The following is a 26,780-nucleotide window of genomic DNA, read 5'->3' as shown; positions in this document are numbered from 1 at the left end:
TTGAGGAGGAGGAGGAGGAGGAGGAGGAGGAGGAGGAGGAGGAGGAGGAGGAGGAGGAGGTGGTGATATGAATATATTTTGTTAGTTGAGTTAAAATTTGGACTTATGATTCTTTAAAGATTTTGTGCGTCATATACCAAAAAATTATGTGTCATTTTTAACTAAATGATATGTTTTGTTATCATTGACTTTGTGGTATTGAACTAATATATAAGAGATTTAGCCATTCATGTATCATTTGTAATAATTTGTTTTATTTTGTTGATTGAGTGAGTCGGTTTTAGACTTTGTAGTCCGTTAAATATTTTTATGTCATTTGCCTAAAATTCTTGTGTCACTCATAGAAAATTGTGTCATTTACAACTAAATGATGTATTTTTGTTATCATTAAACTAATTGTGCGATATTTAATTAAGAAGAAGAAGATAATGATAATGGTAGTGGTGCTGGTGGTGGTGATATAAAAGAGAAGGAAGAAAAAAAATAGAAAAAATTAAATGAGAAAAAAAGAAGGAGGAGGAGGAGGAGGAGGAAGTGGTGGTGGTAGTAGTGACTACAACGACTATAACGAAAGAGGATGATAAGGAAAAAAAGAAGAAGAAGAAAAAAAAAGGAGAAACAGGAAGTGCAAGTAAGAAGAATAAGAAGCACGTAAAAAGAAGAAAAAAAAACGCATATATATAATAATATAATTGGGAGTAAAGACCCAATCTGGTCTTTGTCTATTTTCACGAAAGACAACGCGATCCCTGTCCAAAAAAGAAAAATTGACACTTCAGTCCTCAACTTTTTTATGTTGGGATAATACGATCTCTTTGTTAAAAAAATTGTTAAATAATAACAAAAATTAATTTTGTTGGGGGGAGGGGGTTTATTTGTATTTAAAATCCTTACAAAATTCTTTTCAATAATATAACCAATTACTACTACTATTTTTTTCATTCTCATTATTATCACTTCTACCTCTATTATTTTTATTGTGTAACCAATTATTATTCTCATTATTATCCTCTACCGTCATTATCACCAATACCAATATTATCAACATTAAAGTTCTCTTCTTTCATTTCTTATTCAAGGTTATTTTTTTCCTTTAAAAGATATTGTACTATAATTACTTTTTTTTGTGACATCATTTTTATCAATGATTTTTCTTCACGTAACCATCATTGGTAAAGGAATTTATCAAAAACAAATTTATTAATAGTTTGTAGAGATTTAAAATCCCCCACAAAATACAAATAAAATCTCCACAAAACTAATTTTTGTTATTATTTAACAGAATTTTTAACTGATGGATCGTATTATCCCAAAATAAAAAAATTGAGAGTCGAAGTGTCCCTTTTTTTTTTTAGAGAAATTGCTTTATCTTTCGTAAAAATGAATAAGGACCGGATTAAGTATTTACTCTTTAATTGGACTTAGTTAAAAAATTATTTGGTTGTGTAATTTTTCTGAATAATTTTTCATAACGTTTAGTTTCTTTCTCTCAAGGATTTATGTCTATTAAAAAAATTCAATAATTTATTTGATATTTTTGTGTTTGAAAATCTACTAGTGTCTTGCAAAATTAAGCTATCCTGTTGCTCTTGGTTTAATGGTTTTATTACTGTGTGCTGGGTTGTGCTGCGTAATTACCGTCTGATCATCACTCGAAGGGTTTCTTGGATTATCTGAACGGTCCATAATGATGATACAGGCACCACGTGAGTACAGCCAAGTAAAGTGTCCAATCACAGCCTCTGTGCTTCCAACACAATTTTTCATTTTTCTTACCAAAAAAGACAAATCCTGATTTTGACACATAAAATAATAACCTATACTTGGTATGTTAGTTATAACTTCCCTTAAACCAAGAAAAACGGTTTAGCTGTAAAGCATTGATTGATGATAAAAACTCTAAGAAGCTTCGGCAGTAAATAATACGTGTCAAATTTTTATTTGTAAATTTGTATGAAATACGTCGGCGTTGCATTTTAATAAGTCCCACTAATTTGTTAAGGATATTAAAAAGCCTTCTGGATCGGAGACGGTATAAACAAATTTTATACAGATAAATTAATTATATATTATTATATTAATAAAAGTAATTAATTTTTAAATTTATTATTTAAGAAATGATCTAAATATATAAATTTAGCACATAATTATGTAAACTTTTTACACTATTACTATATTAAAATTAAAATATATAAATAAAGAGTTAATTATTAAAATTTTCATACATTTATTATATTAAAATTCATTTTTTTATTAACTAAAATTCTCAAAATACTCCTTAACTAAATTCTTAAAAGACAAAAAAAATTGAGTCAAGAGAGTAGAGGTTTAGAAAAGGAAGGAAAGAAATAAATTAAAATAAATGTGAGCAAAAATGAAAGAATCACTGCCAACTTTTTTTCTGTATCTAGGACCCTCATGCAACTAACACCATGATTTTCCTGACATCTTATCTTTTCTCTCTTCTTTTCTGTTTACCTTTTTTTTCCCTTGTATCATATGGGGGGCTGAGGCCATGAGTATTGCACTCATCATAAGAGTTAAACATTATTCCACGTCCTAACACGGAAAATACACGGATTAGCTAAAAATTTTAAAATTTTCATTTACTTGCCAATCAAACGTGTGCAAATAATTGTACAGAATAAATAATAGAGACATTTTACGCTTTTTCTTTAAAATAAAAATGTTCATATTTACAAATGTATATAAATTATATTAATTAATTAGTACTGCCATAATAATTAAATTTAACCAAATTCACATAATAATTTATTGGTTCAAAATTATTTCGACAAAAATCAATCAAACAAATGTGCACATGATGAACTATGTACTTCAATCTCAGACTCTTTTATAAAAAATAAAAAAAAAAAAAAAAAAAAACAGTAATCGATTTTTTTTCTCTTTTTAACCCTCTTCAGTTCCACTTTTTTAGCTTACTCTTTCAATTTCTCTATTACGAGATACAAAATTCCACATCTGAATCTCATTATTGTTATATTTTTTGTTTTTGTTTTTTCTTCTTCATTATCTCTATTTGATACTAAACTTCTTTATTTTATTTTATATGTGTTTACTTTTATATTTTTGTTGTATTTACCGTAAAAAATTATATATTTTATTTCTTTGTTTTTCTTCCAAAATTAATGTGTTACGTTTATTATAAAAAAATATAATTTCTTCGTGTATTTCTCTTTCAAATTTTTTTAGTTATTTTCAAAAAAATTATATGTTTATCATAAAAAAATTTATGCCCATAGTTCCCATGTTTCTCTAAAAAAAATGTGTTTACCTCAAAATAAAAATATGTCTTTATTATCAAGAAATTTATGTATTTATTGTAAAAAAAATATTATTTTACTTTCTATGTTTCTCTTAAAAAATTTATGCGTTTAAATTCAAAAAAGTTCTATATTTATCATCAAATATTTTTTTTATGCATTTCTTTTTTCTTCTTCTACATATTTTTGCTATTTTTATTTCTTCTTCTTTTTCTTAAAAAATTTTTAAAAATACAGAAATAAACAAAGAAATTTAAAAAATATATATATAAAGAAAAATAAGATATAAAAGGAGGTGGAGAATAAAAAAAAAGACATATAAAAAGAAGAAAAGACAAAAAAAAAAAAAAAAAGAGGAGAAGAAGAAGACTATATAAAATAAGGAGAGAGGAAAAAAAAGAAAAAAAAAAGAAAAGATAAAAAACTGAGAGTATGTGAGTTAGAAAAGAAAAAATAAAAATAGTTAAAAATATATTGTTACACTTGGTTAAAAGTATTACTTAGTCACCCAATATTTGTGTGATTCAGTGTATTGAAATTTGAAACATTTATGTATGTATACTAAATTACTAACTTACATTATGAAGACTCTCTTCGCCGCCAATTGTAAGTAGATTCTCAAATACAAAATAAATTAAAATATAATATAACAAAATAAATTAAAATAAATTTTATAAGAGAAGGTCAATTAAATATAAGATAAATTAAAATATAATACAACAAAAAATTAATAAAATATAATTTATAACATATATATTAAAGGAATAATTATATATATTATATAAAAATTAATATTTAACTATATATTTTATCATTTTGATATTTTTAAATTTGTTCGACGATCATGGAACTAAAATTATTAATTATCATTTCTGAAGTAAATTTTGAAGTAATCTTCTTTTTAATATATACAATCATATAATTTATTAAAAATTTATCTTTCATCTTATTTCGAAACGTTGTTTTAATAATTTTTATAGCTGAAAAAGTAAGTTCAGTTGTTGATGTTGTCACAAAAAGAATCAAAATAAGACGAATTAATTTATCAATTAAATGATAGATATTTAATTTTTCTGTTTCTATCAATTTTTGACACATACAATTCAGCAATAATAGACAAATTCTAAAAATCTGGAACTTTAACCACATCAAGTTCATAATGTTGTAACTCATAATTCAGTTGAATCTTCTCTTGCTCAAAAAAATCTAAAGAATAGAAATTTTTTACAAGATTGCATATGTTGCAAACACTGAATAACTTGAAAGCATCTTTAGGATCTAAAGATGTACTCAATACGAGGAGCTCCGATACTTGCTCACTAAATCTACTATTTAGCTCTTTAAATTGAAAATCTATCATGCTAGTAAAAATGTCAACACGGTAGTGGTGTTTAACAGTGACAACATCTTTTTTATGACGAGACCAAATTATATCACTAAAAGAAGTACCCATATCAGGTATTTGAATAGCATAATCATTGCAGAAAGAACTAACTTTCTCCAAAAGCACTCCCCAGCTATCATCTCTTAAGACTTAACTGTTGAATCAATGAATTTGTACTAAAAACCAAATGCATAGCATTTAAAATGTCTTGAGATTTTTGTTGCAATGCTTGACAAAGTTTATCAGTGATTCTTATGATTTCTTTCATCATATACAAAATAAAAGCAAAATCAAATGATAATAAAGATTTAAGAGTATAAGTAGCATCACCACATTAAGAACATGTAGATCTATTAGTAGCCAAATCTTTCAAAACTGAAATTGTTGTTCCAAACATGTGTAAAAGGCTACAAATTGAGTTGAAGTGAGAGTTTCACCTGATATCTCCTGATCTTTTTAATATGCCAATTTAATTAGTTCCCTTCCTGTTTCAATTTGATTAGTTATAATTAAATAAAAAATTTTAGTTGCATAAGCAGATTATAATTTATCATTGTGTTTGCAAGAAGAGCACATAACATTGATAATATTACTCAAACTTAAAAAAAAGCATGAATATCAACAACTTTTTTAGTTGCAGCAACAAGAACTAGCTGTAATTGATAAGCAAAGCAATGAATATAATATGCATAAGAACATTCTTGAATAATTAAATCTTGTAACCTTTTCTACTCTCTACGCATATTACTAGCCCCATCATACTCTTGACCTCGAACATTTTAAATGTTGAGATTGTGATGAGATAATGCAGAACAACTCTCTTGTTTAAGAGTAGCAGAAGTAGTATCTTTGACATGAACAATATCTATTAGCCTTTTTTTTTTGACAAATTCATGCTTATCAACAAATCTAACAACAACTGCCATTTATTTTCTTTTAGATTCATCTCTAACTTCATCAACAATCAAACATAAGTTTGCATCACCAGTCTCATTGCAAATTTTATTTTGCACCTTTTTAGCCAAAACATGTAAAATTTTCTTTTGAATAGAAAGCGATGTTTATATTACATTTTGAGGAGCATTCTCCAAGACAAATACATCTACTTCTTTATTGTAAGAAGATAAAAATTTTAACATTTTAAAATATTTTCTTAATTTGGAGATTCATGACTCTCATGGTGTCCCCTAAAAGCATAAGCTTAAAACGTTAACCATCTGACAGTATTAATAGAGGTATTAAGACGCAATCTATTACTTAAAATTTGTTGTGAGCTTTACTTAGTCAATACTTTGACAATGTGACATAATTGGTTAAGCAAATTTTTACAAGACTTAACAGTAATATTTTAAAAAAAATTAAGAGATTTATTTACATGAGATAAAAATGTACAATTTTTTTTTTATTTTTCACTTTTTTTCAATTACAAAATTCTCCTGATGTGAATGAACTTGATTTTCTAAAAACTAAAAAAATAACATGGAAGACAAAATGTATAACACCCCGAATTTTAAAAAAAAATAAATAATGAGTTATTTATAATTTATTATTTTATTTAAAAAATTATTTTTTTAAAAGTAATTAAATTATATTTTAAGATATTTTAAATTTAAAATTTATTAAAATTTTTAAATAAATTTTATTATAATAAGATATTCTTAAAAAAAAAAAATTATTATTATTATTATTATTATTATTATTATTATTATTATTATTATTAATTAATTAATTATTTTCTTTGGCTTAGGCCATTAAAAAAACAAAGTTCAAAGAAAAGCCAAACGTGACTTGTTCACATATATGTATATATATAGATAACGTGACACCTATCCCTTTTATTTCATTAAGCACTTATCCCCCTTTATTTCATTAATTACCTATCATTAGCCTTCAGTTTCTTTTCTTACCACCACCGAACCTAAGGAAATAAGAAAGAAAGACCGACCGTGGGTGAGGGAGAAAACCGTAACTCCATTTAATGTTCGAGTTCGATTTCTTGCGATCTGTAACTCCCATAAAAAATTTAGTTCGATAAAAGTGTTTGTATCCTCTTTTTCTATACGATGGTGTCACTTTTGTTCGGCAGAAGTTGATGGTGACATAGCTCCTCTTCTCCTTGAGTTCGGCCAATTAAAATTCTAGGAGGCACAAACGATTTCTGACGTTTTTCTTTGGCAACTCGGTTAAAAAGTTTCTCTGGGACTTCGAATATTTTGATTTCGTATGGAGATAGGATTTGGTAATTTTATAATAATTAAATGTAAATTTTATAAGTGAATGTTAGTTTGATTGATTATTGTTGAGTTTGATTGAATTTTATGTTGAAATGTTGTTGAATTATTGTTGTTGTTTGTAAATTATGCTTTGGCCATGAAGAACAGCCCAACTGTGATTATTTTGATGATTTTGGGACTGTTGTGAATGAGAATTATTAATTAAAATTGATGAGGTTTGATGGCCGAGAGATTAAATGAAAAATGGTGAAAAATCGGTAAAAATATAAATATTTTAAAAAGCTCAAAGATTTAGAATAATTTATAAAAGTTTAATAATAAAGCTTAAGTTATAAGTTTTGAGTAATAAAAAAAATTATTATTATTGTTATTAATTTATTAAGATTATTGTCAAAGTATTTTTGAAATATATTATATATTAGTAATTTGTACTATAACAAAATAGAAGAGTTAAATAGTAATCTACTTAAAAGCTGTAGAAATAAGACTTGTATTTTGAGAATCTTAAAATAAGTCTATGTATATAATGATATGTGAATATATATATATATATATATATATATATCTTTGTGTTTAAGTGATTAAAAGTAAAAACTTTCTGTTTTCTTAATTAAGAATTTCGGTTCGTATTCGCAAAGGCTCAATATTAAATAAATATAGTATGACGCCCGGACTTTTAGTGCAATCTAGAGGTGCTAAAAGTTAGGGTGTTACAAAATGCAGCATCCACTTCTAGCGAATATTCTAGCCAAGAAAAACTCTTAAACCAATGAGTTTTAAAACGACGAGGATGACTTTCAAGACCAAAAAGAGGGTACTCATCCATGATAAATTGATATGGTTCAAACTTTATATATACCCTATGGATTTCATGTTATTGATTGATAGGATAATTCTAAATTTGTGGATGCATTTCGAGATCACGCATTAATGTATCAATATTAACTTGATCTATTTCAGTCCTTGTTATTTTGGAAGCAGTTGGTTGAATATCTTTGTCAACAAGTTGTGTCACAGGATGTATCTTAGGTTGTTCAATAATATTTTAATCATTACTCAAAGAATCTAAAGCTGAATTTTGTTCATCATATATTCTCTTTTTTGTCTTGAAAAATGATTGAATTATTTTCATCTTTGGCATTTTTAGCTTAACTTCAACTATCTAGCAAAAAAAATTAATTGTATATATATATATATATATTATTTTTTTAAAAAATATTAAATTTATTGAGCAATGACAGAGGATAAATGTCGGTTAAGAATTTTCCAAAAGATTTTTAACTCAAGTATCGCGAGTATAGTCTAAACCGACAAGAGATCTCCAATCAAAGTTTAGAAGAATGTCACAACAATTAAATCAATTACTGGGAGTAGAATTCCGGGTCGTTTTTCCTAGGAGTTTCCATAAGATTCACATCATTGATAAGGATTTTTTTTTTGGAGAATTTTGAGTTGAGTGCGAGAAAAGTAAAATGACTAGAATTTAAAGCAATGAGCAACTAACAATTAAATTGAAGCAGCTAAAACTATCAATCAACAATTAATTAACTACTAAGTATGTAATAGAAAGATAGCAATAGCAATAACATATAACTAAATGCAAGGAATCAAGCTAAGAGAATTAAGGAATCAAAGTCAATAAGAGAAATGACAATTAATCAATATAAGAAATCTTGGCTAGGAGTAAGAATTAGACTCTCTATCCTCATTGCATTCCTCAAGTGTGATGATAATTGCCTATTGCTCTACTCACTTAGTTATCCTCTAATAATTGAAGGAAAGTCAAGTGAGCAAAATCAACTCTAGTCCACAAGTCCTAGTCAAATCCTAGTGAAAGACTAGATTTAGTGGAGTTCAAGCCAACTAGCAACCTTCAATTACCAATCAACACTAAATTATTACAGTTGAAGAGTCTCTAATTACTCAACCCCAAGGCCAAGAAAGGAAATCTACTTCATAGTCAAAAGTGACATTTTCCTTAAACACTTGGTGAGCAATGATAAAAAGCATCATAAAATTGAGAAAACAATCCAAATTAAAGATACCCACTATCAATAATCACCAATAATAATTCAAATAATACAAATAGAATATGAAAAACCTCAATGCATTACTAGAATCCAAATCCAACAAGATCTAAAATCGTAATTCAAATTGCAAGAGTGCTAAGTAAAATTAGGGAAGAGAAAATACAATTAGAGTAATAAAAACTGAATTAACAAGAGGCTAATCCATGAATTGAAGTAAAAATGAACAAGGAACACTAAAACCTAGAGAGAAAGAAGAGTCTCTCTCTCTAAAACTCAAAACTATGTAAAAACTAAACTAATGAAATGTGTGTTCAAGCATCCTTCCTCCCCAGCCTCTAATCTTCAAATTAGGCTTGAAACTGGGTTAAAAAGAGCTCAAAAATTGACTCCAACGTGTTTCCTTTAATGAGGCACGTGCTAGCATTCCCGCGTACGCAGCAGTATGGTCCGCGGATGAGGAAAAATGAAGGATACGTACGCACGGCTTCAATGATGCGCACATACGGATGTAGAAATCTAGAATCTTCATTTCTTCATGATTTCCTATCTTGCTTGCTCATTTTCCATCTCTTCCAATCTAACCTTAATTCCTAAGACCTGAAATCACTTAACAGATACATTAAGGTATCGAATGGAAGTTAAGAGAATTAAAATTAGCATTTTTGGAGCTTAAAAAGCATGTTTTTGCAATTAAGTACAATTTGAAAGAAAATCACAAAGATATACTATTTTAATAAATAAATGTGAGTTTATGTGATGAAATTCATTCAATTCAAGCCAAAATTTATCATCAAATATGGATTCATCAAGCAATAACAAATAATTTTAGAAACACAAATGTATAATAACCAAAAATAAAGTTATTGATTTACCTTATTATTTTTTGTTCCAAGTCTCACCCAAAAATAACTCTATTAAGTTTTGCTCTCACTTCAATCTTTGAATACTGTCCATTAAAAAAAATTAATTAATTTAAATAAATAATATAAATAATACTTGACATTATTATTTGTTAGAATTTTTATTCTAATTATGGTCCAATTTATTAATATAGAAATTAGTTTGGGTAGTGTTGTAAATATTAATTAATTATATTGGCAGTTGGTCTGTTCTTTGATGGAAAGAACACGACTGTTCATAAACTTCATAAAGTTTGGGTCTCCAATTCTGATTACAGAATAACAAACAAACACACTCTGATTCCATCTGAGTTTGTGATTCAAGAATTGGAAGTTTCCAAATTAAATCAAAGAATTTATTGGCAATGGCTGGAGGTACGCAAATTACTGATTTTATAAAATATCTAACATGTGGTATCAGAGCCTGAAGGTTGTGGTAGGCTTAGAGAAGGGGGTTGAATCTATGCCTTCCTTTTTAATTGCTGTTATTACCCTTTTAAAACAAACTTTCAATTCAGGTTCTGTTTGAACTCAGCAGCGAAAATTTATGAGACAATTTATTTTTGTCTCATGAATATCAGAAAACAGAACTCAGCAGAGAAGAGAAAAGCTAACACCAGCATGTATCCTGGTTCAGTTGCCTTGTGCTATGCAACCTACATCCAGTCTCCTCCACAACTATGAAAGAATTTCACAATAGTTAACAGTATTACATACACCAATTTCACAGGATTGACCCAATCCTTTCACACTCAAGTTCTAACCTAACTTGACATTGGCTATGCTAATACCTAACTATACCTCTTAGTGCTAACCCAACTAAGAAAGGGATACCTTACAGGTACAAGATATAAGACACTTAACCAACCTAAAGAAATCAGAAAATAACTCTAGGCTTTTCTCTCAAGTGTATCTCTCAGCCTTTTTCCACTCATGGCTTTTTCTTAAGCTTTCTCACAATGCCTTTTCTCTCAAGAAATTATAGAAAGATAAACTTAGAAAAGTACATTACAATCAGTAAAACATGAAGGAGATTGACTTCATCAGCAGCCTCTTTGCTCTGTGCAAAACCAGATTCACAAACCTCAGATGCAATTCTTCAGTATTGGCCGAACGCTTCTTTGAAAGAAAGCATTATCCAAGTAGAGGAACTTCTAAACATAACACTGTTCACACACTCTGGTTTTCTCTCCTTGGTTTCTGAATGAATAGCAAACCTCTTTTTATCTCCTTGCATGTTGCTTGGTTCTTCTTCCAAGGTCAACACCTTGAGCCTTGAGCTTCACCAACCCACAGAATCACTTTTTCACCTTAATCCTTAGAGAGGAAACTTTCCTTCTGACTTCCTCATCTTGACCGAAATCCATTTTAACAGCAGAAAAGATTTCTTCAATGGTAAACCCAGATCTTGACCATTGAAACACAACTTGGTCCCCAAGACATATTCTCAACCGTTGATGCACAACAGTGAGGAACAGAAATCCTCTTTTCCATATAACCCGAAATGGAGTGGCAGAGGGTTGAAGATGAAGAGAAGAAAGTGTGTTGCATGTAAAAGGAAATGAGTTACCTTTAACCTAAGCTTAATTTGGTTTGAAATGGGTGATTAGACTTCTGAGTTTCAAGCTTGGACTTTCTCTTTCTTGCTTCTTTGACGATCACCTTAGGGAAGAAGCTTTCTCTTTCTCTTTCTCACTTTTCTGAGTTTGTGATTTGACATGGTCAGAGAAGAGGAGAACGTTGAGTTGGTGAAAGCAAGTGAGAGGAATTTGAAATCAATTTGGGCTTGGATTGGGTTCTACTCAAATTCAGCCCATTAGTTATCTTGCTTTGATTTCTTTGGGCTTTTCTTGCTTTATTGCCCGCCAACCTTGTTTCTTGATTTCAATCAGTTTGGGCTGCTTGCTTTTATATTAGGTTGTTGTATTGTTGAGTTTTGGCCTGTAACACTAAATAATTAGTAGTATGCAATTATAATTAATCAACACTAATTATTTATTTTACCCAAAAATAATGTTTGTCATCACTAATTAAATTTATTAATTTCTTAACTCAACAATCTCCCCCTTGATGACAAACATATTTAAGTAATAACCAAAAGAAATTGAATTTTAGTAAAGTTAGAAAACTTCCCTTTGATTGATGTTTCTTGCTTTAGTGTTGCTCCCCCTTTCCTTTTCAATAGTAGCTCCCCTTAGATTTATGCTTTCCTCTTTGTTCCTGTTTTACATTGTACTTAAGAAAAACATAATAAAGAGCTACACACGTTTATCTTGTCTAAGGGATATAGAACAAACAACACCACATAATCAGTCCAACATATCATGTCAACAGCAAAAACAAAGTATCAAGGTTAATCAAGGGCAGACTGATATCATATAAAAGTAATTTCCAACTTGCATGTTAATTCATTCCCTGCAATAGCACAGTTGCAACCCAAAATTTATATGCTCAACACTAGCACCATTAGCATTCAGAAATTCACAATTAAATCACAAAAATCAGTAGCATCAAAAGTCAAATTCAGCAGCTATTACTCCTCCTTTTGTCATCAAGGGCGGATAATAAGCAAGATCAATAAAAACAACACCTTAAACCCTGAAGAAAATGGTTAGAGCACAGTCCTAAGGAACAAAAATGCAACATAAGTCAGAGTTATTACAGTCATCCAAGAGAACCATGTAGCAAAAAATAGATAGTAGCAGCTTCATGTAGCAATCCTAGGCATCAGAACCATTTCCCTTCAAATCATTTTCTTCTTCAACATCAGTGGTGGGATCTTCATCCTTTTGAAGATTATCAATGAAAGTTATGGACACAGTCACTCTATCCCTTGATTTTCTTAGGAAATTTTTTTATGCTTGCTTGCTAGCTTCCTTTGCTCCTTGCTCATTGCAATCAAGTGATTGGATTGGGGGACAAGCTCTTGAACAACATCTTTGACCACATTCAACAGAGCGGATTTCTTCCCAGTAGAGATGGAAGTACCCTCGGTGGAAGGAGCAGGAGATTCTTCGGGGACAAAATCATCATCTTCATCATCTAAGACCACCCGTTCAGATCGAGTAGGTCCTTTGGGCTATTTTACTGAACTACCCCCTTTTAGGTATGAATGTCTATTTTGATATTCCTCATTGGTCAAGTCAACACCAAAATACTCAAATATGCAAGTTAGAAACATGCCATAAGGAAGTGTTTTGTCTTTTTCACTCCTAACAGAGTTAAACATATATCTAACCATCAAGAATGCAAATGAAATTTCAGTTTTGGTGAGAAGGGCATATAAAACAAGAGTATTAGTGTAGGAAACCCTTTGATATGAACCACTTTAAGGCAGTATAATGTGGTTGACCATTCGGTGCAACTGAGCACGTTCATATCCTAGGGCTTTGTGAGTGGGTGTAATGTCATCAATCAAGAAAACATGTTCACACATATGAGCCAAGGTATCATTGAAAGAAACACCAACTCCTTCATCCCACTTAACAGAAGCATAAGCACAAGGCCCAACATCAGTATACCTCAATGAGTCACTGATTGTTTCATTATTTAAAACTATGTCTCAACCTTTTACATATGAGTGAACAGTGCCTTCATGATATGTCAAGTAAGCATAAGACTCTTTGACCAAAGGTGGGTGCACTGGCTTTTTGATGTTAAAAAAAATGATTCCAGTCCAGAAAGTCCAAATTTTCAATAAAAGAAAAATCTTTCCTTTTTAGATTCGGTAAATCAACCAAAAAGACTAGACAACATAAAAAAAGTGATTTAATCATATAAAAGATTTAAAATAGAGAGTAATTTTAAATATGACATTTTTTTTAAAAGAACAAATTAAAATAAAATGAACACACATGTATGATGTAACACTCATTTGGGCCCAGAGGTGGTTCATTTTAATGAAACATGTATGGACCACCTAGAATCTGAAACTTAAGATAGGCCCAGATGATTCAGCACGTGCAATAAGGCCAGAGAAAGCAATTTAGAGAGAAGGTTCTTTATTTGCCCAGAATTTTCTCATCCGAACCTGTGAGACCAAAACTTAACAAACACATCAGCAAAGCTCAAATAATGAATCATAGTTTAAAATCCCTAGATTAGTCCTAAGCATGCAAAATCTGTCCTCAGCTAATGGTTTTGTGAAAATATCTGCTAATTGCTCCTCTGATTTAACAAATTGAATACTAATATCCCCCTTTTGGACATGTTCTCTTATTGAGTGAAATTTCACTTCAATATGCTTAGTCCTAGAGTGCAAAACTGGATTTTTAGAAATATTAATGGCACTCATATTATCACACATCAAGGGAATATTTTCAGCATTTAATTTGTAATCGGCAAGCTGTATTTTTAACCATAAAAGCTGAGAACAACAAGAAGAAGCAGCTATATACTCAGCCTCTGCAGTGGATAAGGCCACTGTTGGTTGCTTCTTACTTGACCAAACATTTAAGGACTTTCCAAGGAAGCAACATAGACCAGAAGTGCTCCTTCTATCAACTCTATCACCAGCAAAATCTGCATCACAATAACCAACTGCAGAAAAATCATCAATCTTAGGATACCAAAGACCAAAATTGGGTGTGCCATGAACATATCTAATGATCCTTTTAACTGCAGAAAGATGTGACTCTTTAGGTTTGGATTGGAACCTAGAACACAATCCAACACTTTGCACAATATCAGGTCTAGAGGAAGTTAAGTACATAAGAGAACCAATCATTCCTCTATACCTAGTCTCATCAACATCTTTCTCAGTTTCTCCCTTATCTAATTTTGAATTAGGATGCATGGGAGTTCCCATGGGTTTGGCATTTTCCATACCAAATTTCTTAACTAATTCCTTGGCATACTTCTCTTGATGAATGAAAATACCATTTTCAGTTTGTTTAATTTGTAGCCCAAGGAAAAAATTAAGTTCACCCATCATACTCATGTCAAATTCACTTGTCATGAGTTTTCCAAATTCAGAACAAAGGGATTCATTAGCTGATCCAAAAATAATGTCATCAACATATATTTGGACTAGAATAAAAGAATCATTAGAATTCTTGATAAATAGAGTTGTGTCAGTGGTGCCTCTTTGAAAACTATTTTTCAAAAGAAAAGAGCTAAGTCTCTCATACCAAGCTCTAGGAGCTTGTCTTAAACCATAGAGAGCTTTAGATAATTTGAAAACATGATTAGAATGCTCTTTATTTTCAAAACCAGGAGGCTGCTCCACATACACTTCTCTATCTATCACACCATTCAAAAATGCACATTTCACATCCATTTGATATAATTTGAAACCACAAAATGCAGCATAAGCCAAGAGAAGTCTTATGGCTTCCATTCGGGCAAGGGCAAATGATTCATCAAAGTCTATTCCTTCTTCTTGGTCATATCCTTGTGCCACTAGCCTTGCCTTGTTTCTTGCAATGCTACCATCTTCTCCCAACTTGTTCCGAAAAATCCACTTGGTGCCGGTCACTTTCTTTCCACTTGGCCTTGGAACCAAAGTCCATACTTGGTTCTTTTCAAACTCAAGAAGCTCATCCTCCATAGCTTTAACCCAAGAAGGGTCACTGAGTGCTTTCTTGACATTTTGAGGCTCTATTTGTGAAAGAAGGGCAATGTTTGATCATTCATTTGCCTTTCTAGTGGAAGACCTTGTTTGCACTCCATGAGATACGTCCCCAATGACAAATTCCTCAGGATAATTCTTCAAGAATCTCCATTCACGAGGTCTGGTGGACCTGGAGGCAGATTCAGTCACCAAGGGATTCTGAACACTGCTTGCTTGCAGAATTCCTTCAGATTCATGAGACAAAATGGAATTGTCTCTTGAATTCTCAGCATTAGCAGTTTCTGGTGCAGCTTGTCCAGAATTCTCTTTTTCATGATTTTGAGCAGCTTCATCTTCCTTTTGAGCTTGATTTCCTACATCACAATCTTCCAACATACTTTGTACCAAGTTATTATCACAAAATGTAACATGTATGGACTCCTCAATAATCCTAACATCTTGATGATAAACCCTATATACTTTACTAGTTGTGGAATATCCTACAAACAAACACTCATAAGCCTTTGGATCAAACTTACCCAAATTTTCTTTGTTGTTCAATACAAAACATTTGCATCCAAAGATGTGTAAGTAATCTAAGTTTGGTGGGTAGCCTTTCCAAAGTTCATAAGGGGTTTTTTTCAAAAATTTTCTTATGATTGTTCTATTCAAAATGTGGCAAGCCGTGTTAACCGCTTCAGCCCAAAGGAATTTTGGAACATTACTCTCACAAAGCATAGCTCTTGTCATCTCTTGTATGCTTCTATTTCTTCTTTTCACAACACCATTTTGTTGTGGTGTTCTTGGACAAGAGAAGTTGTGAGATATTCCAAATTCCTTACAAAAGGATTCAAATAAATTATTTTCAAATTCAATTCCATGATCGCTTCTTATAGAAGAGATTTTCAAATTCTTTTCATTTTGAATTTTCTTGCAAAAAGGTTCAAAGGACGAAAAGGCTTCATTTTTGTGTGCAAGAAATAAAACCCAACCAAACCTAGTGTAGTCATCCACAATTACTAAACCATAATGTTTACCACCTAGGCTTTGAGTTCTTGTTGGACCAAATAAATCAATGTGTAGCAACTCAAGTGGTCTTTTAGTAGAGATGTCTTTCTTTGGTTTAAAAGAACTTTTTGTTTGTTTTCCCATTTGGAAAGCATCACAAGTGATATCTTTGTCAAACTTTATCAAAGGAAGACCTCTTACTAATTCTTTCTTTACAAGTTTGTTTATTTGAAACATACTTGCATGGCCCAATCTCTTGTGCCATAACCACTTTTCAGATTCTTTAGAGTGAAGACAAGCTACATTTTGATCTTTTAGTTCATCAAGAGTAAGTCCATACATATTATTAAAACGCTTGGCAACAAACATCACTTCATTTGTTTTTTCATTAACAACACAGCATTCAAATCTTTTGAAAATCACTAAATGTCCTAAATCACACAACTGACTTATACTCAAAAGATTGTGCTTTAAACCACATACCAAAAGTACATCATCAATGAAAGTAGATTGCTCATTACCTACTTTTCCAATAGCAATGATTTTACCTTTACCATCATCTCCAAAGGTCACAAAACCTCCATCATACTTATTTAGTTTGATGAAGTAGGTTGACCTTCTAGTCATGTGCCTTGAACATCCACTATCCATGTACCACATGTCCTTTTTGTTCTTGGATGCTAGGCAAATCTGCATGATGAGTTTCAAGTAGCCTTAGGTATCCAAATTAATTTGGATCCTTTGAAGTTAATCCATCTTGGTTGCCCAAGTGCATTGAAATCACAAACAACATTGTAAACTTTGTTTCCAACAACTCTTTTTTCAATGAAACATTGTTCATATGAGTGACCAAATTTCTTGCAATTGACACAATGATTTTTAGATGTGTGTCGCTGAAATTGAGGTGAGTTATATTGCTTGAAATGATTAAAGTGTTGAAATTTTCTGGTTTTTGAAGGAGATGCATTTCTTTTGACAAACTGATTTTTATTAAAGTTGTTCCTCTTTGCAAAAGCATTTTCACCAGAATTTCTTTGAACATTTTTACCTTTTGAACATGAGGTTTTGTTATAAAATGGTGGTTTCTTGAAAATAGCCTCATTTTTCGAAATGAAACCCAAACCTGGCCGGTTTGAACTCGGACCAGTTCTTGGTGAAGGCTCAGTTTCACTTGTGTATGCTTCATCAAATTTTTCTTCACAAGTTGAAACATATCCGATACCTGATTTACTTGGTATGGATTTGGTATTTGATGAAGAAGCCACAAATTTTATAGAGGAAGTATTAGAAACTGCATCTTCCTTAGCTATGTAGCCTAAACCAGATTTTTCAAACAATGGTCTTTGACTTGCAAGTAATTTGTCCAAGTTGCTAGAACCTTGAGCAAATTTTGCTAAGTCACCATTCAGTCTTTTAATCATATCATTTAATCTTTCATTTTCAGCAATTAACTCATGAGAAGGATCCACAATGTGCTTTCCTTTTAATTTTTCAAGTTCAGATTTTAGAAATCTGTTTTCTTCAATGATGTCCAGAGCACATTCAGTTTCCTTCACTTTTTCTTTTAAAAAATCATTTTCAACTCTTAACACATCTCTTTCAGGTCTGCATTCATTGTATTTATCAAGCAGTTTTGATGTATTTAAAGTGAGATCATCAATAATAGCATGCAAATCCTCAATGGTCAAATCATAATAGTTTACCTCATCAAGATTGTTGTTTCCAGCCATGAAGCAGTCTTTGTCATCTCCTTCAGATTCTTCTTCTTCATTTGAGTCATTCTCAAGATCCTCCCAAGCTGCCATGAGTACTCTCTTCCTTTCCTTCTTTCCTTTGTCCTCCTTTTTGAGCTTTGGACAGTTTAGCTTGAAGTGTCCAGCCTCCTTGCAGTGATGGCACGTCACCTTGCTCAAGTCGATCTTGTGTTCCTTTGAACTTGAACCCTTGTATTTGCCCTTGTTCTTCATCATCCTTCTAAATCTCCTAGCAAAAAACAAAAGCTCGTCATCTGAAATACCATCACTAGACTCACTCTCTTTTGGTTCTATTTGTGACTTGAGGGCTATTCCCTTTTTCTTTGAGTCTGTATTTGTGTGTGTGGCTTCATAGGCAAGGAGTTTTCCTCTCAGCTCATCATAGGTTATGGGACTTAGGTTGTTACTTTCGGTTAGGACAGTGGCAGTGGTTTCCCATTCTTTTGTGAAGCTTCTAAGAAGTTTTCTCACCAAGGTTTGTTCTGCATAGTTTGTACCCATAGCATCAAGGTTGTTGATTATGATTGAGAATCTCTCAAACGCTTCATCAATGCTTTCTCCATCCTTCATGCTAAACATCTCGTACTCTTTTCGCAGCATATCAATCCTCGTTTCTTTTACTTGTTTGGTACCTTCGTGTGTAACCTGGAGTTTTTCAAAAATTTCTTTGGCTGTCTTGCATCTAGACACCTTCCGGTACTCTTCAAAGCTGATAGCACAGTGAAGAAGGTTGATTGCTTTGGCATTCAGCTCTATCTTCTTCTTATCATCTTCATTCCATTCAGCTTCTTCTTTTGGAGTCACCACTCCATCAGCACTTGTCTTTGTTGGGATCTTTGGACCGCTCACAACAATCTTCCATATGTTGTAGTCAATGGATTGGATGAAAATCCTTATACTTTCTTTCCGGTAGGAGTAGTTCTTTCCGTTGAAGAAAGGTGGCCGGTTGTTTGACTCGCCTTCAGTGAGGGTGTAGGCAACTGTGGTTGTGCCCAAGTTGTTCGCCATTGGATCTTTGCTCCAAGCGGTTAAGCTTGATTCTTGAGACCTTAGCTCCTGATACCAATTGAAGGTTGTGGTAGGCTTAGAGAAGGGGGGTTGAATCTATGCCTTCCTTTTTAATTGCTGTTATTACCCTTTTAAAACAAACTTTCAATTCAGGTTCTGTTTGAACTTAGCAGCAGAAATTTATGAGACAATTTATTTTTGTCTCATGAATATCAGAAAACAGAACTCAGCAGAGAAGAGAAAAGCTAACACCAGCATGTATCCTGGTTCAGTTGCCTTGTGCTATGCAACCTACATCCAGTCTCCTCCACAACTATGGAAGAATTTCACTATAGTTAACAGTATTACATACACCAATTTCACAGGATTGACCCAATCCTTTCACCCTCAAGTTCTAACCTAACTTGACATTGGCTATGCTAATACCTAACTATACCTCTTAGTGCTAACCCAACTAAGAAAGGGATACCTTACAGGTACAAGATACAAGACACTTAACCAACCTAAAGAAATCAGAAAATAACTCTAGGCTTTTCTCTCAAGTGTATCTCTCAGCCTTTTTCTACTCATGGTTTTTTCTTAAGCTTTCTCACAATGCCTTTTCTCTCAAGAAATTATAGAAAGTTAAACTTAGAAAAGTACATTACAATCAGTAAAACATGAAGGAGATTGACTTCATCAGCAGTCTCTTTGCTATGTGCAAAACCAGATTCGCAAGCCTCAGATGCAGTTCTTCAGTATTGGCCGAACGCTTCTTTGAAAGAAAGCATTATCCAAGTAGATGAACTTCTAAAAATAACACTGTTCACACACTCTGGTTTTCTCTCCTTGGTTTCTGAATGAACAGCAAACCTCTTTTTATCTCCCTGCATGTTACTTGGTTCTTCTTTCAAGGTCAACACCTTGAGCCTTGAGCTTCACCAACCCACAGAATCACTTTTTTACCGTAATCCTTAGAGAGGAAACTTTCCTTCTGACTTCCTCATCTTGACCGAAATCCATTTTAACAGGAGAAAATATTTCTTCAATGGTAAACCCAGATCTTGACCATTGAAACACAACTTGGTTCCCAAGACATATTCTCAACCGTTGATGCACAGCAGTGAGGAACAGAAATCCTCTTTTCCATATAACCCGAAATGGAGTGGCAGAGGGTTGAAGATGAAGAGAAGAAAGTGTGTTGCATGTAAAAGGAAATGAGTTACCTTTAACCTAAGCTTAATTTGGTTTGAAATGGGTGATTAGACTTCTGAGTTTCAAGCTTAGACTTTCTCTTTCTTGCTTCTTTGATGATCACCTTAGGGAAGAAGCTTTCTCTTTCTCTTTCTCACTTTTCTGAGTTTGTGATTTTACATGGTCAGAGAAGAGGAGAACGTTGAGTTGGTGAAAGCAAGTGAGAGGAATTTGAAATCAATTCGGGCTTGGATTGGGTTCTACTCAAATTCAGCCCATTAGTTATCTTGCTTTGATTTCTTTGGGCTTTTCTTGCTTTATTGCCCGCCAACCTTGTTTCTTGATTTCAATCAGTTTGGGCTGCTTGCTTTTATATTAGGTTGTTGTATTGTTGAGTTTTGGCCTGTAACACTAAATAATTAGTAATATGCAATTATAATTAATCAACACTAATTATTTATTTTACCCAAAAATAATGTTTGTCATCACTAATTAAATTTATTAATTTTTTAACTCAACAGAGCCAAATTGTCTCTGCCTTGCCATTTCAAAATTTAATTACGGTGTATTATTTTGATAAATTATTTTCAAAAAAGAATATATAGTATGAATTTTGAAATAAGTAATAAAAACTATTGAAATTTAAAGTTGACGTACCATAAGAAGAGGGAATAATAAATAATATTCCTAAAAAGAATCTTCTAAATTTGTGTCGTAGTTGTTCTTCATAATAGTATAATTTTCCATGATTCCCATAAGTTTTCTTATTCTTGAATATATAAAAAAAGGAGAGAAGAAGAAAGGGAAAACGGTGGAAGAGAGAAGACAGAAAGAACTGTTTGTTACTTTTACGTTAAAGTTGTTGGGTTTCAAAATTTAAATTTGTTATAAAAATTCAAATTTTGGTTGGAGTGAGGTTTGAACTTGGATCTTCTAAATATTGGCAAAATAAGCGTCCACTAGATCATCTCCACTTTTGATATAAATTATGTTATTGAATTTATTTATTTAATGATTATATTTGCATGCAATATAAATTATTCCGCTGTATATCGTATTGTGATTAATATATGATTTATTGAGGAGTAGCCACAGCATCCTTGATAATAATTATATTTAAAGAAATTATATAAATATTAATATGATATATTTGTAATTGTTGTGAATTATATAATAAACTTACCCATAGGAATTTATTATGTTATTCACATATAATTAGATTGAAATAGAAAATACTTCTTACTTCTTAATTAGCCTACATGTATTAAGAAGTAGTATTTTATTTTCTAGTTTCAATACTTTAGTTGATATAGTGAATATTATGTGTGTTAAAATCTTTACCCACAGGTAGATTTTAATGACACTATGATTCATATTTATTTTGATATGACTTGCATTGGCATGTATTATCATATATTATAGATTTTGATGTGCCTATTTAAAATTGAGTAATGTTAGCATGATTTATTATTTGCAGCAGCAATGATATCTGAAACTGTATCTGAAGTTCATTTGTTAAGTGGTGACAACTATAAAGAATGGAAAGATAAGATTCTCTTTCACTTGGGGTGTGCAGACCTTGACTATACTCTTTGTAGGGAAGAGCCTCCGACACCTATTGATGCTAGTTCTCAAGCCGAGGTAGCATTATACAAACGGTGGGAGAAATCCAACTGTTTAAGTATGATGTTCATTAAGTCTTGTATTTCAGCTAGTATCCGAAGTTCAATTTCTGATTGTAGGAATGTCAAGGATTATATGAAGGCTATTGATGAACATTTTGAGTCTTCTAGTAAGGCACTTGCAAGCACTCTAATGGCACAATTGTCATCTATGAGGCTTACCGGCATAAGAGGTGTGCGTGAACACATCATGAGGTTGAGAGATATTGCAGCACAACTGAAAGCTTTAGAGGTTGAGATCTCTGAGTCATTTCTGTTGCATCTTATTCTGAATTCTCTTCCTGCCCAGTACGGATCATTTAAGATTTTTTATAACACACATAAGGAAAAATGGTCCATTAACGAATTACTGGTGCTATGTGTGCAAAAGGAAGGAAGGCTAATTCAGGAACTTGGTGAGAGTGCACTATTAATGACAAATGAGGGTAGTAAAAAATAAGCTCATAAGAAGAAAGGAAAGGGTATTGTATCCCATCCTATGAAGAAAGAAGGTGCACGGTGTTTCTTTTGTAAAAAGAAAGGACACATGAAGAAGGAGTGCCCAAAATTTAAAGTTTGGCTTGAAAAGAAAGGTACTAACCTTTGTGATCTTATTCCTTCAGTGTGTTTTGAATCTAATTTTGTTGAAATATGTCATGACACTTGGTGGATTGATCTGGTGCTGAAATTCATATTTTAAATACCATGCAGGGTTTCATAAGGAAAAGAAAACTGATAGAAAGTGAACTGATGAGCGGATAATTTATACGCTTTTTGGCATTGTTTTTAGTATGTTTTTAGTAGAATCTAGTTACTTTTAGGGATGTTTTTATTAGTTTTTATGTTAAATTCACATTTCTAGACTTTACTATGAGTTTGTGTGTTTTTCTGTGATTTCAGGTATTTTCTGGCTGAAATTGAGGGACTTGAGCAAAAATCAGATTCAGAGGTTGAAGAAGGACTGCTGATGTTGTTGGATTCTGACCTCCCTGCACTCAAAATAGATTTTATGGAGCTACAGAACTCAAAATGGCGCGCTTCCAATTGCGTTGGAAAGTAGACATCCAGGGCTTTCCAGAAATATATAATAGTCCATACTTTTCCCAAGTTTAGATGACGCAAACTGGCATTCAACGCCAGTTCTCTGCCCAATTCTGGCGTCCAGCACCAGAAACAAGTTGCAAAGTGGAGTTCAACGCCCAAAATGGCACAAAAGCTGGCGTTCAACTCCAAGAATGACCTCTCCATGTGTAGACTTCAAGCTCAGCCCAAGCACACACCAAGTGGGCCCCGGAAGTGGATTTATGCATTAATTACTTACTTCTATAAACCCTAGTAGCTAGTTTATTATAAATAGGACTTTTTACTATTGTATTAGACATCTTTTGATCATCTTCGGATCATCTTGGATTGTATTTTTGATCCTGTGTTCAAGTTTTGGGGGCTGGCCATTCGGCCATGCCTAGACCTTTCACTTATGTATTTTTAACGGTAGAGTTTCTACACTCCATAGATTAAGGTGTGGAGCTCTGCTGTTCCTCAAAGATTAATGCAAAGTACTACTGTTTTTCTATTCAATTCAACTTATTCCGCTTTTAAGATATTCATTCGCACTTCAACCTGAATGTGATGAACGTGACAATCATCATCATTTCCCATGAACGCGTGCCTGACAACCACTTTCGTTCTACTTTAGATTGAATGATTATCTCTTAGATCTCTTAATCAGAATCTTCGTGGTGTAAGCTAGATTGATGGCGGCATTCATGAGAATCCGGAAGGTCTAAACCTTATCTGTGGTATTTCGAGTAGGATTCTGGGATTGAATGACTGTGACGTGCTTCAAACTCGCGATTGCTGGGCGTAGTGACAGACGCAAAAGGAGGGTGAATCCTATTCCAGCATGATCGGGAACCTCAGATGATTAGCCGTGCTGTGACAGAGCATTTGGACCATTTTCACAAGAGGAGGGGATGTAACCATTGACAACGGTGATGCCCTTGCATAAAGCCAGCCATGGAAAGGAGTAAGACTGATTGGATGAAGACAGCGGGAAAGCAGAGATTCAGAGGAACGAAAGCATCTCTACACGCTTATCTGAAATTCTCACCAATGAATTACATAAGTGTTTCTATCCTTAGTTTATTATTTATTTTCGAAAACTCCATAACTATTTTATATCCGCCTGACTGAGATTTACAAGGTGACCATAGCTTGCCTCATACCAACAATCTCCGTGGGATCGACCCTTACTCACGTAAGGTTTATTACTTGGACGACCCAGTGCACTTGCTGGTTAGTTGTATCGAAGTTTTGACAAATTATGAATTGAGATTAGAGCACCAAGTTTTTGGAGCCATTACCAGAGATCACAATTTTGTGCACCAAGTTTTTGGTGCCATTGCCGGGGATTGTTCGAGTTTGGACAACTGACGGTTCATCTTGTTGCTCAGATTAGGTAATTTTCTTTTTGTTTTCTTTTCAAAAAAATTTTTCAAAAAAAAAACCTTTCAAAAATTTCTCCTTTGTTTTCGAAAAAAAAAAATTTAAATAAAAATATTTTCAAAAAAAAAATATATTTTCTCCAGAATTTTTAAGAATGAATTCTAGTGTTTCATGAAGCATGCTAAAGCCTGGCTGGCTGTAAAGCCATGTCTAAATTCTTTTGGACTAAGGTTTTGGCTTAAAATTGAATGAATTACACTCATATTTTTACTAAAGCTTGGCTGGCTATTAAGCCATGCCTGACCCTTTGATTGGAGCTTTAGACTAAAGAGCATAAGATTCCTGGAATTCATATTAAAAATTTTGGAATCCTTATTTTTCTTTTTCATATAATTTTCAAAAAATACCAAAAAAATTAGAAAATCATAAAAATCAAAAATATTTTTTGTGTTTCTTGTTTGAGTCATGTGTCATGTTATAAGTTTGGTGTCAATTGCATATTCATCTTGCATTTTTCGAAAATTCATGCATTCATGGTGTTCTTCATGATCTTCAAGTTGTTCTTGGTAAGTCTTCTTGTTTGATCTTGATGTTTTCTTGTTTTGCATCTTTCCTTGTTTTTCATATGCATTCTTGCATTCATAGAGTCTAGACATGAAAGATTTCTAAGTTTGGTGTCTTGCATGTCTTCTTTGCATATAAAAATTTTCAAAAATAAGTCTTGATGATTCATCATGACATTCAAAGTGTTCTTGATGTTTATCTTGACATTCATAGCATTCTTGCATGCATTCATTGTTTTGATCCAAAATTTCCATGCATTGAGCATTTTTAGTGTTTTTCTCTCTCATCATAAAAATTCAAAAAAATCAAAAAAATATCTTTCCCTTTTTTTCTCTTAAAATTTCGAAAATTAGATTTGACTTTTTCAAAAATTTTTAAAATCTAGTTGTTTTTATGAGTCAAATCAAATTTTCAATTTAAAAATCTTATCTTTTTCAAAATCTTTTTCAAAAATCAAATCTTTTTCTTCTTTCTTAGTTATTTTCGAAAATTTTAAAAATATTTTTCAAAAATCTTTTTCTTAATTTTATATCATAATTTTCGAAAATAACATCATCAATTAATGTTTTGATTCAAAAATTTCAAGTTTGTTACTTACTTGTTAAGAAAGATTCAAACTTTGAGTTCTAGAATCATATCTTGTGATTTCTTGTGAATCAAGTCATTAATTGTGATTTTTAAAATCAAATCTTTTTCAAAACTAATTTCAATCATATCTTTTCAAAAATATCTTCTTATCTTATCTTTTTCAAAATTTGATTTTAAAATATCTTTTCTAACTTCTTATCTTCTTATCTTTTCAAAATTGATTTTCAAATTTGTTTCAACTAACTAACTAACTTTTTGTTTGTTTCTTATCTTTTTCAAAACTACCTAACTAACTCTCTCTCTCTAATTTTCGAAAATATCTTCCCTCTTTTCCAAAATTTCTTTTTAATTAACTAATTATTTTAATTTTTGATTTTAATTCTCGAAAATTACTAACCTTTTTCAAAAACCATTTTCGAAAATCACTAACCCTTTTTTAAAAATAATTTTCGAAAATCCTTCTCCCTCATCTCCTTCTAATTATTTATTCATCTACTAACACTTCTCTTCATCTCACATCACTGCTCCTATCCTTACCTTTGTGTTTGGATTCTTCATTCTTCTTCACCCCTATTCCTTTTCTTCTTCTACTAACAATAAGGAACTTCTTTACTGTGACATAGAGGATTCCTCTTCTTTTCTTGTTCTCTTCTCTTTCTTATGAGCAGGAACAAGGAAAAAGGCATTCTTGTTGAAGCTGATCCAGAACCTGAAAGGACTCTGAAGAGGAAACTAAGAGAAGCTAAATTACAACAATCCAGAGACAACCTTATTGAAAATTTCGAACAAGTAAAGGAGATGGCAGCCGAACCTAACAACAATAATGCAAGGAGAATGCTTGGTGAATTTACTGCACCTAATTCCAATTTATATGGAAGAAGCATCTCCATTCCTGCCATTGGAGCAAACAACTTTGAGCTGAAACCTCAATTAATTTCTCTGATGCAGCAGAACTGCAAGTTTCATGGACTTCTATCTGAAGATCCTTTTCAGTTCTTAACTGAATTCTTGCAGATATGTGATACTGTTAAGACTAATGGAGTAGATCCTGAAGTCTACAGGCTCATACTTTTTCCTTTTGCTGTAAGAGACAAAGCTAGAGTGTGGTTGGATTCTCAACCCAGAGATAGCCTGAACTCTTGGGACAAGCTGGTCACGGCTTTCTTAGCCAAGTTCTTTCCTCCTCAAAAGCTGAGC

The 26,780-nt window shown here is 32.0% G+C and overlaps 1 pseudogene; it reads left to right on the top strand.

Annotated features, from left to right (window-relative positions):
• Positions 1-22,011: 22,011 nt before the first annotated feature.
• On the top strand, positions 22,012-22,732 carry LOC107606528 (uncharacterized; annotated as a pseudogene).
• The last annotated feature ends 4,048 nt before the right edge of the window (positions 22,733-26,780 follow it).

Source organism: Arachis ipaensis, chromosome B1, assembly GCF_059453495.1.
Source record: "Arachis ipaensis isolate K30076 ecotype BB chromosome B1, ASM5945349v1, whole genome shotgun sequence".
Lineage (NCBI taxonomy): Eukaryota > Viridiplantae > Streptophyta > Magnoliopsida > Fabales > Fabaceae > Arachis > Arachis ipaensis.
The sequence above is the reverse complement of the archived record's forward strand: the minus strand, read 5'-3'. Positions and strand labels throughout refer to the sequence as shown.